Source organism: Microchirus variegatus (assembly GCF_963457635.1).
Source record: "Microchirus variegatus genome assembly, chromosome: 2".
In the NCBI taxonomy this organism is placed as follows: Eukaryota; Metazoa; Chordata; class Actinopteri; order Pleuronectiformes; family Soleidae; genus Microchirus; species Microchirus variegatus.
In genome coordinates this window covers 25556876-25579188 of record NC_139803.1, presented here as the reverse complement: position 1 = coordinate 25579188, position 22313 = coordinate 25556876, and the positions used below count along the sequence as shown (strand labels likewise).

The window sequence follows — 22313 nt, the reverse complement described above, 5'->3', positions numbered from 1 at the left end:
AAATCTCCAGGCTGCAGTTGCTTTGATTGAAGTATTGATGGACAACTCCCATACCACTTACATTTGCGACAAATATTTTAATCAGGTAGTTGATTTTACATTGATTTCAGGCGCACAGACGGAATGTAATATTATATTTTAATGTTGGTGTTTTTTTTGCCTGCAAAGGCAAGCCTCAGTGTAGGTACAGAGGGGCTTTGGTTTGTGGCATGTTATCCAGTGTTTGCTGCTAGGTGGAGCCCGAGTATACGGCGAGAGCGGCAGTCCACATCCGAGTTTTTGCTCTCACCTTTCACTGGCTCTCCAAGCCCTCGGTCTCCATACAGAATTACTCCCAGCCAGTGCGCACTGTTGGTCTGTCATTGTCGCGGAGAGCCGAACAACTTAGGTTCTTCTCTTCCCTCACATTAGCCTCCTCCTTTAAAACAATCTTCAGGATACTCTTCTTTTTTTGAGTGCGTGAGTGTGTGCGGTGAAGGCTGCTGACGGGACGTGATGTAGCCCCCGCACAGAAAGACGCCTTGTGCCATTAAAGGGATGTAAGGGACAGCAGCACCGTGGATATAACACGAGGAACCTGCTGTTTCAGTCGCGACATCACCTCGGATTGTGGACGCACAGCAAATTGAACCCGAGCGTGTTTTCTTTTCTCTCCCCCCTTTTTTTTATTACAAGGATATTGAACGCAGAGACACGAGACAACAGTTTGGATCCGTTGTTTTCTCTCCTCGAGCCCTTTCATCAAGTCTGTTTCTCGCAACAGTGCGTAAGGACGGTGTCCAGCCGTGGAAAGACACTTGAGAGAGAAAACGTACTTTGGATGAAAGGACGTGAGATATAGCCTCCGTTTCTCCTGTGATTTCTAAACCCGCGGTGAGTCAATCAGATGCACATGTCGGTTTGTTTGTGCGCATATGTGATGTTGGATTGTGCACATGAATGAATGGAGCCCTGCAGCAGTGAGCTCGGTAATGTCAGTCCTGGCATTCGCTCCGCGCTTAATTACTTTAACCGGGCTGTCGATGTGTTCAGGTGTAATCAGCGCCCATCAACGTGCAACATATTGATAGCCAATATGAAAATTTCCATTTCCTGTTGGACTGATACATCCTTTTGTGTTTTCGGAGTTGGATTTTATTTAATTGGTGAATAAATGCAATTGTTTCGTCTTAAATAGGTTTCGCAGAGAAGTTGCCTATTTAATGCAAGTTCTATTATTTTGAAGTCATGCAGGATATATCATTTTACCCACCCTAGACATTCAAAATCAATCAGCAACCCTCATTTCTCTGTGTTAAAACGACCCAGTAGAATGTGAAGCATGTGAGGCATAATGTGTGTCTGTCAAATCAAGAAATGTACCAATACAGGCCATATTTTTCTGCTGCAGTTTGTCCAAAGTGGACAGTAGATGCAGTGGTGAGTGTGTATATATGCATTTTTTATGATAGACAGACTATGTGTAAAGAATAAACATATTCCAGTTACCAGTGTAGGTTAATGTGGATGACATTTGTCCTCCATACATTCTTTCTCCAAATTGACTGTTTTACATTTTTCCAAATTTCCACTCTCAGCTTTGTGCAATAGTGTTTAAAAAAACTGCAAAAGAGAAATGATCGGCAACACTTTAGATTAGGGAACACATATTCACCATTAACTAGGTGCTTACTAACATGAATATAAGTAGCATACTAGCCCTTTATTAGTAAATATTAAGCTTAAACTTATGTAGGAAAAATCTTAATTCATGTCATAATAGAGGTAGAATAAGATTATGTAGAATAAGGTGTTAATACGTGCTTAATGATTACTGATAAAGGACTAGTATGCGCCTTATATATGTTAGTAAGCACCTAGTTAATGGTAAAAAGGGAGAAAAAGCTGCATAATGGTTACTTGTGCTGAGGCACACGTGAGGGAAGTGCAGGGTTTAGGGGCCACTGTAGCGAATGCTTTGATGAAAGGACAACACACTGTCTTTAAACATCAAACCGCAAAGTGGAAAATCTCGAGAAACCTATTGCTTTGAATCACATCTGCCCTTCTTTTCCAGTCAGTCACTTGAAATATGGTTCAATCTCACCCTGAATGTAGTGTAACAACCTTGCCCCTCATTCATGAGCAGGTTTTTTTCGCCCAGGCTTTGTCCTCTCGTCTTTCCACAGTTTGAATTATTTTCGGCAACATTTTTTTTGAAAAGAAAAATTAGGAACATTCTTGTTTGTTGTATCCTCATCTGACAATTGGGCTGTGTTCATTATGTCCAGGACTGCAGTGCCATCTGTCACATAATCTGCATTGGTGCAAGTGCCCTCAAGCACATGACACACACACAGTTTTATTTTACCAGCAGTGGAAACCTTGACTTCCTTCTCTGGGGGAACTCAAGGGGACATTTGATGCTTTCTGACTAAATGGTTATGTCAACCTGCACTTTGTTTTCCTGTCTCATCCATTTTGATTCAGTTAAATGCCGCTCCTTGTGGAATACAATGCAGGTTACATTTATTTTTTAACGGCAGTTGAACTCAGCATCTGGTGTCATAACTGATGGGATGGAGCTGTGTGAAAGTAATTGTAATCTTGCCTTTCTTGAAGCTGTTGTTTTCTTGCAGTCCATCATAAGCCACTGCTTTACATATTGATGGAATTGGTTATCTTGGGTAAATAAACACAGTGAGATAGTGAGAGATGGTAGGAAAAAAAAATCAAACTGCCTTGTTAGTAACTGATGTACAGTATAACCCTTAACCTCAGAAAACCCCATACAGGATTCTTAAGATGCAGTGTGTGAGCTATTACTCTTATTCGTACAGTGTTAATCCTCTTGTATGTTGTCTTTTTTTTCCTGTTTTATTGTATTTTATGTGTCATATTGTGCTCTAATATGGGTTAATTTTATTCCCCAGCAGAAAAGCATGCCTTTTCTTTGTTGGGTGGTTTGTATTGTTCTTCAGCAATAATCCCTCTCTGTGTGATGTTCTCTATTTTTTCACCCTGTTATCCAGTGTCAATTGTCAGCGAGTGGTCTTCGGGTCCACATACAGTTCAATTTATTGGATTTGATTTTTTGCCTTTTTGGGCACAGTCACAAGCCAGGAGGGAATTCATTGTTGCTGTGTGAATGCAGGCTCCCTGATTTTTCTTTATCAGGTTAGCTAATGAGGGATACAACTTCATGGATTGTGTACCGTGAAGGCTTTTACTGGCATCTCAGTGTGGATAATCATTGTGAAAGTGTTGTGAAAATTATCCAGTGACACACACACACACGGTCTTGTTCCCACATTATCTACAGAATTTTATACAGTATACTCTCTACAGTTTATTTTTTAAATGCAACCTTGTCCTAACAATTCAAACCTATTGCTGATGCAGTTCTACTTGACCCAGCTTAGAAAAGCAGTATAGCAGAAACACAGAGTGAATAAATCCCATTTTATGTCTTTATCTAACTGCTTTTTATATAGCTATTTGATATGCCACTGTACAACACATTTTAATGCCCAAGGTCATGGACTGAACGTACTACTCAGAATTTAGATTTGTGTTTTATCGCACTGAACAGTCATCTCTCTCAAGGCTGGGGGTTGGATTAGGTTCACTTTTCATGTTTTTTCCACTGCTGCTATAATGAGTTAAATTATTCATTAGTGTTTTCTTTATAAAAGTAAGGAAAAAATGTGCAGTGCAGGTGGGAATATCAAGAACTTATTAAAATGGCAGGATTTCTGGGCAGTTGGCAGTTAGATTGCAGGTTGTGGTCTTCAGGCCCACACTCATTAGCACCTTCCATACAAGCAATAGTATAATCATTTATTAATTTTAGGAAGTGGGGTCCCTGTACTGTACCATTGAAACTATCAGTTGATTAGTCATTTGATTGGAAAGTTTATTCAAATTTTAACTCTAAATCAAACTACTACTAACTAATCACTGGTTGTAAAACCAACAAATTAATGTTGGCTAATGTGTGGCACTGCTGAAGTCATTAATCTAACAGTTTACATCAGCACATTTTATGAACTATTTCACTATTTACAGTGTATGTGATCGTTAGACGTTCTATTTTCCACATGGCAGAGTGTGGGTCAGATTTATTAGCACTCATAGTCATGACAGGAAACGTACATTTATATTTAATGTTCAAGGAACTTATGAAACTGGCCTTATATTTGTCTTATCATTGGCAGCACAGCACATACGTTAGAAAATAAGGACTTGTCGAAGAAGACACTTGAGAATTCTTCCAGTCAAAATTATGGATTTTAATGTATTTAGCAGTTTAATGATTATCCCAACAGCTTAATGCTGGCATGTTGGCCTTCAGAGAAAGATGCTCAGAGAAGGAAGATGGTGTGCTTTTTGTTTGTTGTTGACTGATGTTTCTCTATCTATGTATCTAGAGTGAACCCACACACGGGGAAAACTTGGTAAAATAATTTCCTTATATTCACAGTTAATGTCTAGCTTTCTTTTTTATATGTCATATCTAAACGTGTGTTTGCAAAATGGGGTAAGGCAGCCCACCAGTTTTACTGTATTCACATTTCCTCAGGTCAAATCTCACCCACAGCTACAGTGAGGCCCTTGGTTACAGACCCCGAGTTATCATGCTGTTAGGATTGAGACAGGTTGATACGCGGGGGCCCTCTCTCTGGCAGACATGTCACAAAAGGAGAAAAGCAAAAAAGCTGAAAATGAAAAAGAAAGCACATGGCCTAGAAAAGGTCCTCAGGGTCTTTGCCTCTCAACACTTATGCTGTCCTGTCTCATAAAGACCCTGGACACTGAGGTTTTGACATAAGCTTTCACAACCCCCTGAGCACTAAAATGCAGGAAATGGGCTCACAGTTGAAATGGAGACTTCAGCTGGTTGATGGAAAAAAAACAGACAATTAGTCTTTTGATTCTCTGCAGCTTGTGATATTTGGGAACATTTAAGTGAAAACTAAAATAACAGGGGACATACACAAACTAACCTTTTAGAAAAGCATTTTGCCTGTTATTTAAATGCATCTGAATACAAGTTGGTGCATAGTTTTTTTCTGGAAGGATTTGAGTATTTGTCATCAATAATTCTTGTTTATCACTCCTCTGGATATAACATGGGAACATAAAAGGATATGATATCTGTAAAACGGAAAGTAAAAATGCACTACGATGTGTGTGATAAAACATCTAATCATGCTGCAGTATATCACACATTCTTTGTTCGTCTCTCATTTGGTGGAACAAAGTTTGTTTCCAAAGTTTCACCTCTTGTTACCTGCATGATGTTTGGGATAATCAAATTCAGTGCAGGGCCATTTCTCTGTGGCTGGTTTACAACCAAATAAGTGGTGAGGATGAGAGAGCGGCTGTGTGGGGTATTGATGAGCCTCTTTAAATCATGGGATTTGCAGGGATTTTATACAAGCCCAGTCAGGCTGTGGTGGTGTGATGAGTATAGGGTGAGGTCATGGAAATATTTTACTGGCTCTGTCTTTGACCTGCAATCCTACAAATGAGCACAGATACAACATAAAGAGAATACACAGTGTGGAAGGAGGAGATAAGATCATTAGTTGACCATGCTATCAGTTTGGGCCACCTTGGCATTTTTTTACTCTGCATTTATAGAGCAGAACACAAATACAATAGCTTTGGTGTTTGTTTGGTGCACTAGTATTATGCTGTAATTTGTGCATTACTTTCTAATAAAGACCTGCAACATGGTATTGTCAAGTGTGTGCATTACCATGACCAGTGGCCATTGGCTAAAAAAGAAATTTCTACATTTTCAACTGCTGTTTTAATTATCTGCAAGCCACCTCTCTGCCCTTAATTCGACACTTAGTTCAGTTGTCCTGAGGGGGTTAACACACTTAGCAGCCGTATTTTAACGCTCAACAGCTTCTGCAGGTAGTGATGCAAATGCTGGATAGCAAAATGGATGCCAGTGCCACAAATGAAAAGCCACAGAGTAGCCTTTGTTCACATTTTATGAACAACATGCAATCTTAGCGTTGAAACGCAGACTCCTGCAAGAATATTTCATAGAGATGAGTGTGCATGGAATTAGATTTGAGTCATTATTATCAAACAACATTTTTCACAAAGCAAGCAACACTTTTTAAGAAGCAAACATTGATTTTATCATTCAAAATGATTGTATATTTATTTGTTTGAAAATGATTGGAATTCCACTCGCTTGCTTCTTTAAAAAGTGCTGCTTGCTTCGCGAACAGTGTTGTTTGATAATATCGACACAAATCTAATTCCAAGTGTCACTGCAGTACATCGGACCAGTGAACAGTTCAGTCATCAAATCAGTTACTCTATTGTTCTCAGAAATCGCACGTGTATTCAAAAGAGAACTGTTTGTGTGACATTGTTAACCTTGGCCAGCCAAAGAAAAAGAAATACCCAAGAGTGAACAGGATACTACGTCGGCTGGAGATATGGACCCAAAAATGTCAACTTAGCATTAAATGCAATCTAAGCCGCTCTTATGACCCTGTTGCTGGTGTTAAAATGTATCCAAAAACTATCAAACTGACAAAGCCTGACAGAGCTGCAGTATATCAGCCTATTTACTACTCTCTAAAGTCTGATGCATTTGTCTATGTGCATTTTACACTATGACACCCACGTTTTTTTTTTTTTTTGCAACAATATTGATGGCTTTTATTGGTACGAAGGTGTTTTTTATTTCTCCCCCTGAACTTTAGACCAGTGGAGAAGATTTGAACAAAGATGCAATGCTCCTCTGAGACCAAAGCTCTAAAAGAAGTTAATTTATGGCCTGTTTGCGAGGCAGGTTTGGGCTTGAATACATAATAAGGTAGTGCACCTGCAGCCGCATACAAATGAATGGAAATGACGGTTAGTATTTACGCCTCCCTAAACCAGTGGGACCTCCTCATCTGACCACTAATTGGTCAGCAAAGCGAAATGAAGATGGCGTCCTTGTAAACAGGTTGCTGTGTCGGCAAATATCAGGTGCAGATTTGCACATAGTCAAATGTGCACAATGAAGCACTGCAAAAGCAAATGTTCTTCATAGGGCCAAATGCTCATGTTAACACACATTTTTCTGATTACAGATGGCAGATGAGAACAAGAACTGATACACAATAAACCTTTTAGCTCCTGAGAATAGACATTTAAACGGCACAGCAATGTTTAACATATAAGCTACACTCTCGATTTGGATGTATACAAAATGAATGCATCCGTTTACATTTTAAAACTCTTTGTTGTTTTGCCTAGCACTTAAGTTGTGAGTTGTAGTGTAAATGTCAAAAATAAAAAGTAGCACAGTGATAAGGTCCACTGTGCAGGTAAACAACAAAAATACATTTGTAGTCAATTCAATTTAATACAACAAAATATGGACCAAGTAAAGCCTATAAAATACGTAGATTAATGTGTAAAAAAGGGAATTATATTTCAAGTTCCTCTGAGAGGAATTGTCTTTGCTCATTGTACCAAATCTCCTTGATTTACCGCTCAGAACTGAGGAAAAGTGTGTTTCCAGTTTACCTAAATGTTTGGCTGGCAGGGTGCTTAAGGCCATTGCATGGCATAACACTACTGAAAACTCCTTGTCAGTGTAAGCCGTTTGTAATTAGTCAGATATTTCTGCATTATTGTTTTCATTTTCTTGTGGTCTATTATGCCTCCTAGTTATCCTGCTGCACCTCTTTGTCTTGTATTTTTTTTATCATCATTGTGTATTTCTGCTCAGAAGTTATAGATCTACAAAAAAATATGATACAAAACTAACAAACATGACATTTAATGTGCTTTCAACATGATATTTTGATCAATTTTCCATTACAGTAATTTATTCTAAAGATCCAATTAGCCGTGTAGTTTTAAGTGGCCTGTAATGGAACATTGCAGAAATCTTAAGTATCTTGCTGGATGTTTTAAAATTATGACTAAATAAAATAAATACAATTCCCTCATTCATACCTGATGCAAATTTCAGTATGTAGATGCATTACTGGAGGTGAACAGAAACTCAAAAGTCTTTTCATACAGATGAATTTCTCCACAATGATGGATTTGTGCTTCTGTGCTGCTTGCGTCATGTGAGACCTTTTATTTCCTTTTCTTGATAGGAGAATAGGGCATATTTTGTCATGCATTTAAAACCAGGGTGCATTTTGTTGAGTTGATCAGAATCTGATTCCACTTGTGACTTCAAAATATATTGCAGCATTTCAGCAGCTCCCTCTGTGCTTGTGACTTAGACCAAATTGATTTTCTTAATCGATAAGATAGGATTGGATTTAGGAGTGCATGTGAGTGTGTGTGTGGGGGGGTTGGATCTGGCTGGAAGTACAGCCTGCATGCTCTTCAGCAGCAGCGCCTTGTTCGTTCCTCGTCTTTAACAGCATCGGTTTATGGTGAACACTGGCTTTTTTTTAATTCTTCCCACTTTGCACATCAGCTATCCTGCTTCATCTCTAGTTTGCTAAAATGACAGCAGAACTGTGCATCCACTGGCAAATATAAACTTCCCTGCCAGCCCTTTGTCACCCCTGGAATGGAGATGACAGATTTGATGCACCGCCCCAGTGGAGCACAACCGTTTAAATGACAACACATTTTTGTCTCACCTTGAACTTAATTGACTGCCTGAAAGCTGGCGTTTGAGAAGTGCTGACAGAGTGACTTCTCTTGTTGTTCAGAAACGGTAGCTATTGACAGAGCCTGTTCTGTGTTGTTTTCAGACAGCTGTCACACCTGCATTTGTATACTGCACGACACACAAAAGTAAGGATGCACCGTGTCTTAATAAGGGATTCATGGGTTCACGTTCGCACACTTTAGTCCTATTGGGATTAATGTCAGCCTGCATTAGTATGTATTCATTTCTGCAGGGTGGAGAAGTGGAACATTTTCTCTTTACTATTCAGGCAGGAATTAAAATGCATAGATCCTTATTTAGTCACACTCAGCTTTAGGGAAGGAAATATCTAATAATACTCCCATGTCAGCCTTTTAGTCACTAGAAACAGTTGTTAACAAGGCACCTGATGACAAGTAGGTTGATGACCCAGTGTCCACCAGTGACTCTGTCACTCATGACTGTATGGGTAGCAGTTACGCCATCTTTGGAAAATACCAGCTTCAGCTACACCCCCTCCTTTTCCCCATCCACTTGTACATTGGTCTTGCCTGTGATGCTGAGCCACCACGGCACAGTAGTAGCAACTGTGGGATTTCTTAGAGGGGAACCACAAGACCGTAATCAGTCATTATGTCAGAAGTGAGCCCCATGAGCCCAGCTTCAGCTCATTCAGCCAAATAATAAGCAGCCGATAGTGGTGGCATGAAGGCAGGAACGGAGCCCTCCAGGCAAGGAGTGAGAAAACAGGGGGTCTTTTCCTCTTGTCTACCTACACAGGGACATCACCTTGGTTCAAGGGCTGGATTCAAACAGTGAACTGAACATTTCAGCTGTTGTTCAGAGCCCTCCCTCCAATTAAGGGCAAACGCACCTTGAGGTGCTGACAGGAAATGTGTTGAATAATTTGAGCGAACGTTACTGGTCCTTGCACTTCTTTTTTTCCTTGCATACTTTTAAGCAACAGTGAGCTTTGGAGAAACTGTCTTTAATAAGACAGTTCATGTAGCACAACCATAGCATATTAATGGCTTTATCTCTGACAAAACCTTATTCTTTAAATGTAGTACAGTACCATTAATTAAGGAAACCTAAAAAAAACACCCTGTTGCAAAGGCTCGATTAGAATTCCACCACAGTACTGCTGACAATGTGGTATTGACTAAGAAAACAGCTCCTCACACTCATTAGGCCCATTTCTTTCTTCTCAACCCCTGTGCAGTTTTGTCATTCCATAACAAGGGTCACAGTCTCCCATTGTCTCACCAAAGCCTTCCTCAGCATGGTAGTATTGACTGGTTCTGCTGGGTGAACAGTGCATATAACACCCATACATCATTGGGAGGACAGAATGACAGACAGTGGGAGTTAAGTTGTCAGATAGTCCTCTCCAGGCAACTGACATCTACTCCCTTCCTGTTCTCCACACTGATAGTCTTATCTTCTGCACAGAGACTGCATTGATAGTTGCAGTGCCCCGCTTCCACAACTTGCAAGTATGATATCAATTAATATTTGTTCAAGGTGTTTCAACCCGAGAACATAGTTGTATAGGGCTGCACAATATGACCAAAATCTACATGCATGGCTAATTTTCTGTTCAAAACTATACAAATCAAACAGAAAAACTTAACGTCTTAGTACAGGAGGAGGACTCTGAGCCATCCAGGACAGTGTCATGCTTGTTGCGTTGCCTTTATACTGATTTTCTGCGACATATCCAGTAATGCAAAAGCATCATCCACTTTTTCCCCTCCATAAAATGTGTAATCTGTGATTTTTTCCTCGCATGACATATTGCCCTACAGTCAGAGACATAAATGTGGATTGTTTATTGACTACCACATTATGCTGCTTCTGTAGGAATCTGAAGATTGATAGGCTAGATTAATCTCATCAAAATGTTAAGCTTTTATAATCTTCTCATAGACCTCCTTTAACACTCTCATACATAATAAATGCAGCTAAAAGTCAGACTGACATAGGTCGCACAGCTAAACACAGTAGCATACCATTTGTGGAACATATGAAACTGCAGCATGCCACCAGACAATGAGCTCACCCCGGTCAATGTAAGGCAAACCTTTATGCCCATAATGATTAATAAGGGAAGTATCGTTTGTGCCTTGAAAGTCATCAGTGGAATGCTGGAGTTAAGTAGATGTCTGTTATCTGGTCTCATTACACCTGTGCCTGCAGTTTCTGTTTCTTAATGTATTGTTCTGTGATTTCCATGTGCCATCTTTCTACTAATGAATAGCCTGTATTGATTGAGAAGAGACAACAAGGACTGCTTTGTTATGTAATGGCTCAGTCTGTAGTGAGAAGCATTGAAATCAGACTATCCACTGTTTTTCACTGCTTCAGACTAAAGGTTCATTTAGCAGGGGTTCTGTTGTCACTCATGAGCACAGTGAAAGGTTAGGCTCCTGTAATCTTGTTTATGTTTTTGGTCAGTGGTAAGCCTCCCTAAGCCAGCTTTGTGTCAAACACAGCTGGAAAGGCCTTTACAATTTCACCAGAGCAGAAATAATTGGGCCAGCAGCCTGGATGCAGCCATGAGACACAGGTAATTAGCTAATTTCAGTCTCTCAGCTGGTGTTATCAGTGCAGAGAGAGCTGAAGTTTCAGAGTGTGTAAAAATGATTTATGCTCTCATGGTGCTTTGGCAGAGGTGGAAATTAAACGAGATGAACAATGTTTTGGTGTGGTTGTTGAAGACAACATTTCCTCTTGCTTAATTACATCTTTCGGACCAAAAAAAAGCATTCACAGTTATGTTGAGCATATTCAAAACCTATTTATTTAGTCAAAATGAGTCCTGCATGCATGCTTCAATAACAATGAAGAGGAGCCTTCAGCTGATGGGAAATTTGGATTTGAGGCTTCATTGAAGCTCCTTCTAATTAGAACTGACAGTAAATGATGAAATTGAGCAGGAATGACTTTCTTTTTGTGCATCGATTTCTTTCTTTTTTATTTATTATTTTTTCCTGCCCTGCTTCTGTGCACTGGAGAGATGGAGAGAGACCACTGTAACCTCTATAACTGCACAGCAGGCACATTGGGTAGGGGGTTGGGGCGCTTCATGCTTTTCTTTTAATACAATTAGAGCATATGTACATGAAGACATCCCGCTTATCTAATTAGGAAATGTTATTCAATTGAATAGAATCTCAGGCAGGTCTGGTCAGAGGCCACATAGGCACTTTACATTTACAGCAGTTTGATGGGTTTTATGATCTATTTTGACATCTGACAAACTTTGACCACCCTTTGGTGCAGAATTTGTAACTGTAATGACAAGGTTCAGCAAGGGTTGTGAATTGATATTTTAAGCTCTTGCTACAGTTCCCCCCTGTAGCAAGCAATGGGATTTATACCCATTTCAAGTGCTGTTTTCATGATATAAGCTTTTATTTTGGCAGAATACTTTCTCACCTGGGTGTTGGGAGTGTGACTGCCACCTCTATTGCCCTCAAGGTCCCTGCAGGATTCCTGCCCAACTTGGCTACGGCAGATGACACCGGACTATAAAAAGATCAGATGCTTTGGAAACCGATGACAGCATGGCGTTTGTTTGCTTGTTTTCAGATAATGCGTCCTCCTGTTTCTTGAGAACTTCCCCTGACTGCGAGCCTAACACAGTCACACCAGCAGATGCGAAAAAATCCGTCATGCATAAGAAACCCCACTCCGGCAGCCATCTGTCTTCTTGTGTCTATTACCATGCATTGGCAGTTTGTTTTCTTATACCCATATATAATTTTGATGGCATGCACAATATGTTGCACCGATCTCATGACCCGTGAACCTCATTCTAAAATCTCATTTGCGACCTATACGTGACCAAAGTACCAGAAACCAAAAAAACATGCTGACTGTCAATATATATAGTTTGCCATTTGCTGCCCTGCTATACCATTACCTCCACTGGGTTGCTGGAATGAATTATTATGCCCAGTTAAAATGAAAATTGACTCCTCCTGACCTGATTCCTAGCTGACCTAACAAAAACAACATGCCATAACAGGTAAAATGCAACGAGGTCATATAGCTCACATTACCTTCTCTGGAAACTGATAAGCAAATTCAGGGGTCATTTAACCAAGTCCAATCACAGTTTGCAACCCAGTGTGTAAGCATGTGAATATGTAAACACAAAGGATGCATTTTAGCATCGGACAATACTGGCCAAAGCTTTCTACAATTATCTGAACACTACACAATATGATAAGGGTTAGGGGAAGATTGTTTTAAGGGTGACTGCATTTTGCTTGCACTAATTCCTCCACTGGCACTGGACATAATGTAAAAACGTAACGTAAGGACACTGGTAATTAAACCATTGTGTCATTGTGATTATCGCAATTAAACATAACTGCAAAGAACGGTCGGAACATCTGCTTCAAAGATGCAGTTTTCCATTAGTATGCAGCTCCCTCTATGGTGTGTGAGCACCAGTAACCACAGCACAGTGCTGCTCACCATTCTGAGTTCTTTCATTATTTGGTGTTGTTTTTTCTCCCTATCCTCCACACCATTTTTACCCTCTTTGCATAATCATCATATTCACATCTCTGGTTGGATCACTAAATCTGTATCTATAAGTGACAGCTTGACTTGGCAGGTGGGATTTGAGGGTCTTCGATATGCTTTTAGAAAGTACTGTTTAATGCTTTTGAAAGAATTCTTGTGATCACACTAAACTGTTTGTTTTTACGTCTCAGTGAACATACATTTTTGTCCATGTCAACTGATGAGACTATGGCCCTTATCTAATTGCTGCAACCCGAGAAGAACTGAAGACCTATCCACAGCCCATATTGTAACGCTGACACAGTCGATGGCCACATCACATCAGCCCCTAGCATAGAGTAATGCAGTGCAGGCTTTCCGTGATGGAGAGATGCCTATCATTCTTTGCTGAGCTTTTCCTCTCCTCGGGGCTACGTGTTTAATATGACTCTACAAATGTGATTTAGTGGGCAGATAGCCTTGAGACTCTTGAGGTCACAGCTTCACAGACCTCTGGTGTGTAGCGTATGGCAGCAAACGCATGTAGGTTAACGTTATCTTGCTGATGTTGGATATATTGTGCTACTAGAGAGAGCATATAGAAAATCCAGGGATGGTGTGGATAGAGAACAAAGGTTTTTTTTTTTTTTTCAACATCACTGGCAAAAAAAACATTCAGAATTTGCAGACTTTTATACTTTTTCTATAACAGTTTCTTTCCTCTGTGATAATGTATAGCTTTTCCCTTCAAGCAGTCCTTTTCTGAAAGACTTCTCTCACCTGGCTTCAAATTCATATGAAATTTGTCCCACCCTGTCTGTATTCATCCTCGATTCCACAGATTTATGTCACAGCTGAAGGATGCCTGTCCAATTTTCAGCAGGGACAGCAGTGCTGGTGGCAGTGTGTGTGTGTGTGTTTTTAAACGCTCTTGTTAGAGGTGCATCAAGGACACTCAGACCACATAGCTCTGTCATTTTTCCAGGCCCTTGTCTTTTTTGTCTGTTTGTTAGCCTGTGTGTTTTTGTTATTTCTCGTGCAAATTGTCAAAGTTTTTCTGAAACTATTTGAACATACATGTGCATGTGCGCGCACGAGAACTCATTGGGCTGTATTGGAAACCTTAATTCAGTGACTAATTGCTTTTTATCCCCGTTGATTCGTCATTTTAGAGATGGTGTAAACTTTCCCCACCTCAGTGGTCACTTCATTCATCCTTGTAAATGAGGAATGTATGCTAAATTAGAAATTAGTCAGAGCTGTTGTATTTGTTAATTTTAATATTTGCTGAATAACGGATGGTAGGAATTGGTTTTCACTGATTTAGGAAAAAAAAGCAATTGCATTTTCCCTCGTTTTAATGCCTTGTTTATTTTTGAAAGATTTTTCATATACTGGAGATAATTGGAAATGATTACAACTACATATTGTATAGCTACACTGTCCTTTTAAGTGAAGACAATATTCAGCTATTATAAACTTCATTTTTAGCCACAAAACAGCCTTAACCAGTCCCATACCAGTAGATATCTAACCAGCATGAGGTCACGTTACTCTGTTGATGCAGTTAGAGTTGTCTGTCTTTGTAGTCACAGTAAAAGGTTGACGTGCCCCAGATGACTGCCCCCTCCTCACAGTGGTCCTGCGGTATCTCAGTTGTCTCCTTCCAGGACTGAATGGGCACATTGTGCTGCTGCCCCTCTGCAGTTCTGCAGACCACTGCGTCCTCCACACACACCTGTCAAGCCATGTCCTTGGCACCTTGGGTGCTGAGACACTCCAGAGCCCCCCCCCCCCACTGCACACATGATCACTGAACCCTTGTACACCCACAAACACCTAAAAACAGACATTATGTGTAAATAATTACACGTGGGTCTGCATATGTGTGTATGTATGTAAAGACACACAGATGTATACAGTCCACTGAAAGCATCCCTACCTCAGCACACACACACACAATCAACAACTTGAGTTTATGGGAAACACATTTCAAAGACTGCGACTCTGCCAAGGTTATATTAAGTGTGCAGGTCGGCTTCAGAATTCAGAAAGGGTCAAGTTCCATATTTGTCAGGTTGGGGAGGGCAAGGGCACAGAAGGTTGGCTGGAGTGCACGTGCTTGTGCATGGAAACAGGATTGAGACGAAGTAACCAGTAATTTGACCCAGGTCTTCAATCAGTTGCAGATTTTCTGTTATTGAGTTGAGGAGGGAACTACTGGGGGGTGTAGGTGCACCCCCACCCCCCATGCAGCAAATGTGTGTGGTTTACATTAGTGAAGGAAATTTATTCATTTTATTATTTTAGATTTGAAAAAAGCTGCATATATATTGCATATATAAAAACAGGGTTTTTCTTTTCGGAAAATTAGATATTTGAAAAATTACACATTAATTGACAATGAAAACAACTGAACTGAGAATACTGATCAAATTATAATTTGATCAGTATTCTATTAACATGCTTTTTTGATAGTTCTTATTTCTTGTACTATTTTTCTATTATTTTTTTAATTAAGTTAACCTCGTGGTCTGTGTGGTTTCAGAAAAAAAATAGTATATGTTGCACATCTGGTTTCCATTGAACAATAATAACAATCATAAACCAAAAACATACTAAGATCACTTGTTATAAGGCATGATGCACTGATTAACCTTTTTATATTTGTCGAAGCACTCGTCTCAAGAACATCCTTGGACCTTTTCTCTGTGGCCTTGGCCGTAACCCTTCACAGAATGTTCCTGTCTGTGTAGCATTATCATCAAAGCTAAATGACTGTTTCTACATGCACATAACGTGCACCCTCCTGAAAGGCCTATGGTGTCAAGTCCCACTAGTGTCACCCAGACTATTTTCCCCTCTATTGACTTTTATGTTGTACTGCAAGGTTGGTCATCGTGGTGGGAATATGTATGTATTTCAAATGAAGATGAGCATGATTATCATAATGATATTCCCTGGCTTAGGTAAACAGCTCTGTGGCCTCATCAGAGGGTAACATTGCGTGCGACTGTGTGAATGTATGGCATTTTGACAGCTTGTTTGTGACGATACATTTCACGTCCTTCGCATCAGGCGTCATAGACATTAAGCCTTTTAAATATTGGCTTTGAGCTGGGATTTGCTGGTGAGACTATGTGATGGCTGAAATCTCATTCTGGCTGGAAAAGCAATCTGGGGCCTGAGGATGACAGAACATGATATTTACATAAATATTCAAACACATGAGCTTGCATACTCCCACATATAAAATTTTAAAATGGAGGTGCTGCGTACCGCATTTCGCTGTATGCATTATTCCAGAGGCTGTATGTGTTTATCACTTCTATCAGCTTTGTTCCTGCAGACACAAACAGGAACACATGTTCTTGTGGCACATAGAAACGTACAGGCTCATATCCTGAGGTTCTTCCCATTGTAATTAAGGCCAATTAGAGCCTGTATGTGAGGACATCTTCCAGGGAAGGACAGTAGTGTTTGTTGCCGCATGTCCCACATCACCACTTCTCATTGATATGTCAGCACAGAGTGCACAAGAGGAAAAAAACGAAATAGCAGCAAGCTAATAATAATAGGGCTGTATAAAGGGAGTGAGAGAAGACGTGGCTGAGAAAGTGAGTTAGAATAAAGAATGAGAAGACGGAGATGTAACTACATAATCTTACTGCTATTGCCTGCAAACTCAGTCAATTGTTATCAGCTTCCCTGAATTTAATGTGACCCTTGGGGATAGGGATGCTGCCCATGCATTGTAAATGCTGCCCATTGACTTCACTTGGAAAGCTTTTCCTTCCTTCTAAATGAGCCAGCCATGATCACTTAACAGATAAAAGCAGTGGAATACACGGTTATATGTTAAAGGGCTTGTTTGTGTGTCATACTTTGGTGTAGTGATGAATTGCTCTCATTTGCAGAATGTCTGTTTGATTGATGTATTCTATGCAGACACTTCCTCCCAGTGTGAGAAGTGTGATAGTTACATTTGGTAAAAGTCACAGTACGTTATTCTCGAAGTGCAGTTTTTACCCGAGGGTGCAAATGAAATCTTTACAAAGCCTGGTCATTTCTGTTTCCGAGAGCAGCTCATATTCAAGTCTGTATAATCTATGAAATGCCTGCAAGAAGTCGAATAATTTCCAGCCGTGCATGTTGCATACTTCACACTGGAATATGTAGGTCACTCAAGGTTGGCTCTGCTTGTAAAAGATGTCACCGTTTCAATTCATTTTCTGTTCATTAGCCATATCTCTTCTCCCTTTAGCCCCAGAATGCATTGGTCGGCCTGCTAGTTACAGTGTTGCAACTGCAGGGTCATTTAATTTAGAGTCCTGCTCCACCGATTAGGGCTTTTGTTGTGAGTGGCCGTGACTACTGTAACACGGGTGTTTGGGTCAGCGATGGGCACAATAGCTTAGTTACTCTCGCTGACTTCCTCTCTATTGCCTCTCCCTCTCTTTCTCAGCACATTTTCCACTTGGCTGATAAAATAAGCCAGTCTTTGATGAGCTTTGGGCTGGCCACAGTGCTGTGCCTCAGTAAATGCTTTTATAGTGACACACCACAGGCTTTCAGCTTGGATCAGTCATACAGCTGCTGCATGCATCCAGTGCTTCGTCTTGTATGCTTTTGTCTCCTGATGGCTTTTTTTTCGACACAATGAAGAGCTGATGATGATGATGATGATGATGATGATGATGAATTTTAAGAATGTACTGAGACTTCAATATGTAATTGTTTGCCTGAAGGCAGAAAGTGTTTTTGTTTGGTTAGTCCAACCCAGATTCTCTTGACTTGATTAAATTCAAAGCCCAGCACCTTTCATTGTGATTAGTTATATTAAATCAAGACAGCGTGATGTCTGAGGCTGAGGTAACCAACAGCTATAGAACAAACACAGGTCATAACACAAGATGTCAAGTGCAATACATTTTTTATTAATAATTTCAACTAAACAATTGATTATGTTCCATTAACACATTTCCATGCTCCATTAATGCATTTCAGTACGTTGTGGTAGCTGCTTTAAAGGACGATGGAAGTCTTTAATGGCAGCAAAAATATTGTTATACCCAACATGACTGTTAGGTGTGGTCAGATTTATAATGACCGCACTCTTCAGTGATGTCTTGCACTCTGTACCACAATGAATCAATTTCTTGGGGGTGAAATCAAATTTGGGTTTGTGTAAGTTCATGGCAGTGAAAGCATCTTAGTCAGACTGTTTCACCACTAATGTGCCAGAGACGAGGGCAAAGAGGTTTTTCCCCAGGACACTTTTGTATGACTACAATAAAGCTGCTTCATACCTCCTTTTGGACTCAGTATTGATACTGCATCTGTAAACACACTTCATAATATCAGGGGTCCTGTGCTTCCTTAAAGCTGCATTGCATAATCTTTTATTTTGTTATTATTCTGCCTCTGTTTGCGGTTTGTGAACAGAAACAATGTATACGTATTTGTATTCTGTGTCCATCATCTGGAAACAGGCTCTATCAAGCTGCAGTATATAATCAGACCGAGACCTAAAGGGTGTACGTGTCTATGTACAGCAGCAGTGCAGAGGCAAGAGGCACTTAATCCTTCAAACTGCTAAAGACCAAAGACCCAGAACATATCACCCTATCAGTCTTAAAAGCAAAATGCTAATGTTAGCTCTAGCTGCTGAAATGTGGAGTTGCAGCAGCAGTAGCATTTGGTGTCCCCTTTCCAAAACTTTAAAAGATGTGACTTCTTAGCAGCTTGTCGTAATTACGATACATAGCTAACAATAAAGCTGGATATGAGATGCTCAAAAACTGACCTTTTATAATGGCGTTCCTCCGATTTTATTACACATACAAACAAGACATGTTTGTCATCATGCTTCTAGTATCATGGTTTATAGTCCTTAGTAACTAAACTTTAACTTTCCTTAATGGGTGTCTTTGGCATTAATAAGCAGCTTTCTGACACAATTTCATATTGGGTCATCCCTGCTTGGTACTTTAGAGAAATTGTGAATCTTTGGAATGAACATCTTAGTAGTAATGGTGCAAGATTGCCTTAGGTGCCTGGAACTGCCTGGTGTACATTTCTCTGATCCAAAACCCTTTGAAGATATGAAGGAAGCTTCAGTTCCTAACTAATGCCTGGACTGTAACACCAATTATTATAAAAGAGCAGGTTTGAATTTGGCTCAGAGAGATGTCTCTGCTCCGTGAGGACAACCAGAGAGAGAAGTGAATCCTGGTTCTATAAGAGATGCACATATAAATCTGGAAAAAAGATCTGTACCATTGCAGTAATTAGAGTAAATTAGTTATGAATAAAAACAGGATCTTGTGCAAGTAGATGATGAAAGCCAAGTACTCCTCATTAAACTGTCTGGGATATCATTTTTTTCTCCTTTTTTTTTTTAAAATGTTCTGTTGTCTGTGAACTTGCTGTCCCTTTGTGCAACAGTTTGTGGTCAGGATTGTTGCAATATGGTGTGAGTGTGTTCCTTTCCAAACACTTCCAGGCCTGCTAAATGACTGGCAGATGCTCTGTTGACCAAAAGCCTGCAGTGGTTCGGCAGAATTGACCTATGGCATCTGCTTCCTCTGCCAAAGTCTCACATCTGATCAGTGGACAAACAACAGATTTGAAAAATTATGACCGCAGCACTTGTTTTGAAGCCAGAATGGCCATTGTGCCCAGATGATGTTTTGAAGATTGGCCGCAGATAAGATTATTATTCTTTCTTTTTTATAACATTGATTTAGAGAAGAAAATTGAATTTGGCAGGTTTCAGCATCTTCAAAAAAACATTTATTATTATTGTTTGTCTGTACTTTGATAACAACTTGTTATAGCCTGAGATGGTCATTTTGAAGAAACGTTGACATGTGAAAGACGAAACAAAACACTCTTTTAAAATCACTCAAATTCAGTCTCTACACAATTTGCATAGTAAACACTGTACTACTGATTAATCCTTTTTAATTTTGGTTTGTTATTCAAAACCCTTACTTGTTTCAGACACCTCAATTACGCAAGTGCTGGTGCTCATCTCTTTTATTATTGCAGGTGAGATTTAATTAAAAATCAAGAAAGGATTGTTTGCATGATAATAAGGAAAGGGATGTGTTTTCTGCTTTGTAAGTAAATAATTAACACTCTTTTTGTTTTTTTTTGTTTAATTCAATACCTCTTAAAACATGTGCATGTAGGACATCAATTCAGTTATAATTAAGCTTGACCACATCATCTATGCACACAGCCCTAGGTTTATATTGAATGTGGTGCAAAACAGAGTGGAGTGGCATGCAGGCTGAAAGAGAGAAAGCGATGCGTGTAAAAGATGGATTGTAACAAAGGCCGAGAGATGGAGCAGGAGAGCAAAATGTGCGCAGCTGGAAAATGAGAATGGCGCAAAAGGTGACTGAGGGAGGCAGTCATCAAAATGCTAATGTTGCATGGGATATTTACTGCTGAGTGTTAATGTAGTTTAAAACAGGCTCTTTGTCCTGCAGCCCATCACCAACCCCTGTTGGGCCCTAATAAATCAGCCTGTAAAAGCTGATGTGACCTGAATGGCACTTCATACAGCGCAGCAATTCAGTTCTATCACCAATGTGGGAACCAGACAACAGCTGAAAAATTTATGAAGATGCCGCTTAATAATGGGTCGTCTCAGGAGAGAATAAAGAGTGTGTGTGTATGAGAAACTATAACTGCATGCATAAATATGTTTGTTTGTGTGTTTGTTTTCTCAGTAGAGTTTTTGTAAAATAAAGTTGTCCTGACAGACATTAAAAGGTACTTTTCATGATTTAATTATGTGCCTTGTCGGCTATTTTTGAAATAATCAGTTTTGTCATATTACTGTGATGCAACACTGCCCTGCTGTCTCTCCTAACCTGCTTCCTCTTTGTGTTTTCTTCCAGGACGGACCATGGTTTTATTTTCTGGCATGTGATAGGCTGGATCTGTGAGGAGAGGTCTCGAGATTCACACTCCTTCTCAAAAGGTATTGTACAATTCTTTTTAAGGATGGCCGAGTACAACTTGTGTGTCCTATACTGATACAGAACTGCTTATTTTTTTATTTTATCTTAAAATAAATCCACATAGCTCACACGATCATTACAGCATGGCAGACGTTTCCATGCCTTACTGATGTCCTCCTTTACAGCCTGTGCTAAGTGAATCATTTATATTCTACTTGGATTGTATCAGATTATATGAATGTCTTTTCCTGATGTCTGATCCGGTGAATTTGACAAGTATCAGACCGATGATGACACTTTGTATACACACTATTGTATCGGCTCATTTCTTATGATATCATAATTTCTGACTTAGACCTCAACCTGAGCTAAAAACATTAATTGCTTGTCACGATTATTCATTAGACCAAAAATTAATTGCAAAATCAGTGCATCTTCATCTTCATCTTATGCAAATCAATGGGACATCACTGGTAAGTCTTACATTTCAGCTGCCTGTGTCGAGGGAGGGCTTATTGTTTTTTTGGTAACTATACGTACCGACCAACTTTGGATTTTATTCCCTGATGCAAATGATGTTTTCGGTTCTAATCATGCAAAAGCATAGTTGGCTTCCATTTCTCGAAGCCTCAGTTAGCTTGCTCTCTGCCCACCTTTCCATCCTTCACCACTCAACTGCCAAAGCCTCACCACACCAACCCTTCCTCTTCCCAGTGTCTGTTTGTTACTGTTGTTTTCTACAGCTCTGTTTACCCCCCCCCCCATTTCCTTGCTCACTTATCATGCCAGCCAAAGCCCTCCCCTCCTCCCATCAACACACACGTCCCTCCAATGCTGCCCCCTCCACCATACTCTCTCTAATCTGAATAGAGCCACTGGCCTCTGTGCCTCCTGTGGTGAGGCTGGATTGAATTCAATTAAGGAGATTGTTTGCCCTTCAGAGTGTACTGGGCTCTGTGGATGATAGGTTTGCCTGCCGACAAGCCCCACACACACACACATGCGTCCCATTACATTCATCTAGCCTGTTTCCCCTCCATTTGACTTGATGCATCTTCCCGTCCTTTAACTCTTTTCCTAACTACCTCCTTGCAGCTGTGTGTGTGTGTGTGTGTGTGTGTGTGTTGTGCGTACATTGTCTACACACTTCAAGGCCATGTTCAAGTGCTCTGTGCTCTTTTATGCCATTGTGC

At 40.1% G+C, this 22313-nt stretch overlaps 1 protein-coding gene across 1 annotated transcript in view; it reads left to right on the top strand.

The window, feature by feature from the left end:
• Positions 1-436: 436 nt before the first annotated feature.
• The window catches only part of LOC310942810 (adhesion G protein-coupled receptor L3), a 198404-nt gene continuing 176527 nt past the window's right edge, over positions 437-22313 (top strand). Inside the window, exons 1-2 of the mRNA XM_083908251.1 lie at positions 437-873; positions 21058-21140. The gene's annotated coding sequence lies outside the window, so the exon portion shown is untranslated. The remainder of the gene's footprint in view (positions 874-21057; positions 21141-22313) is intronic.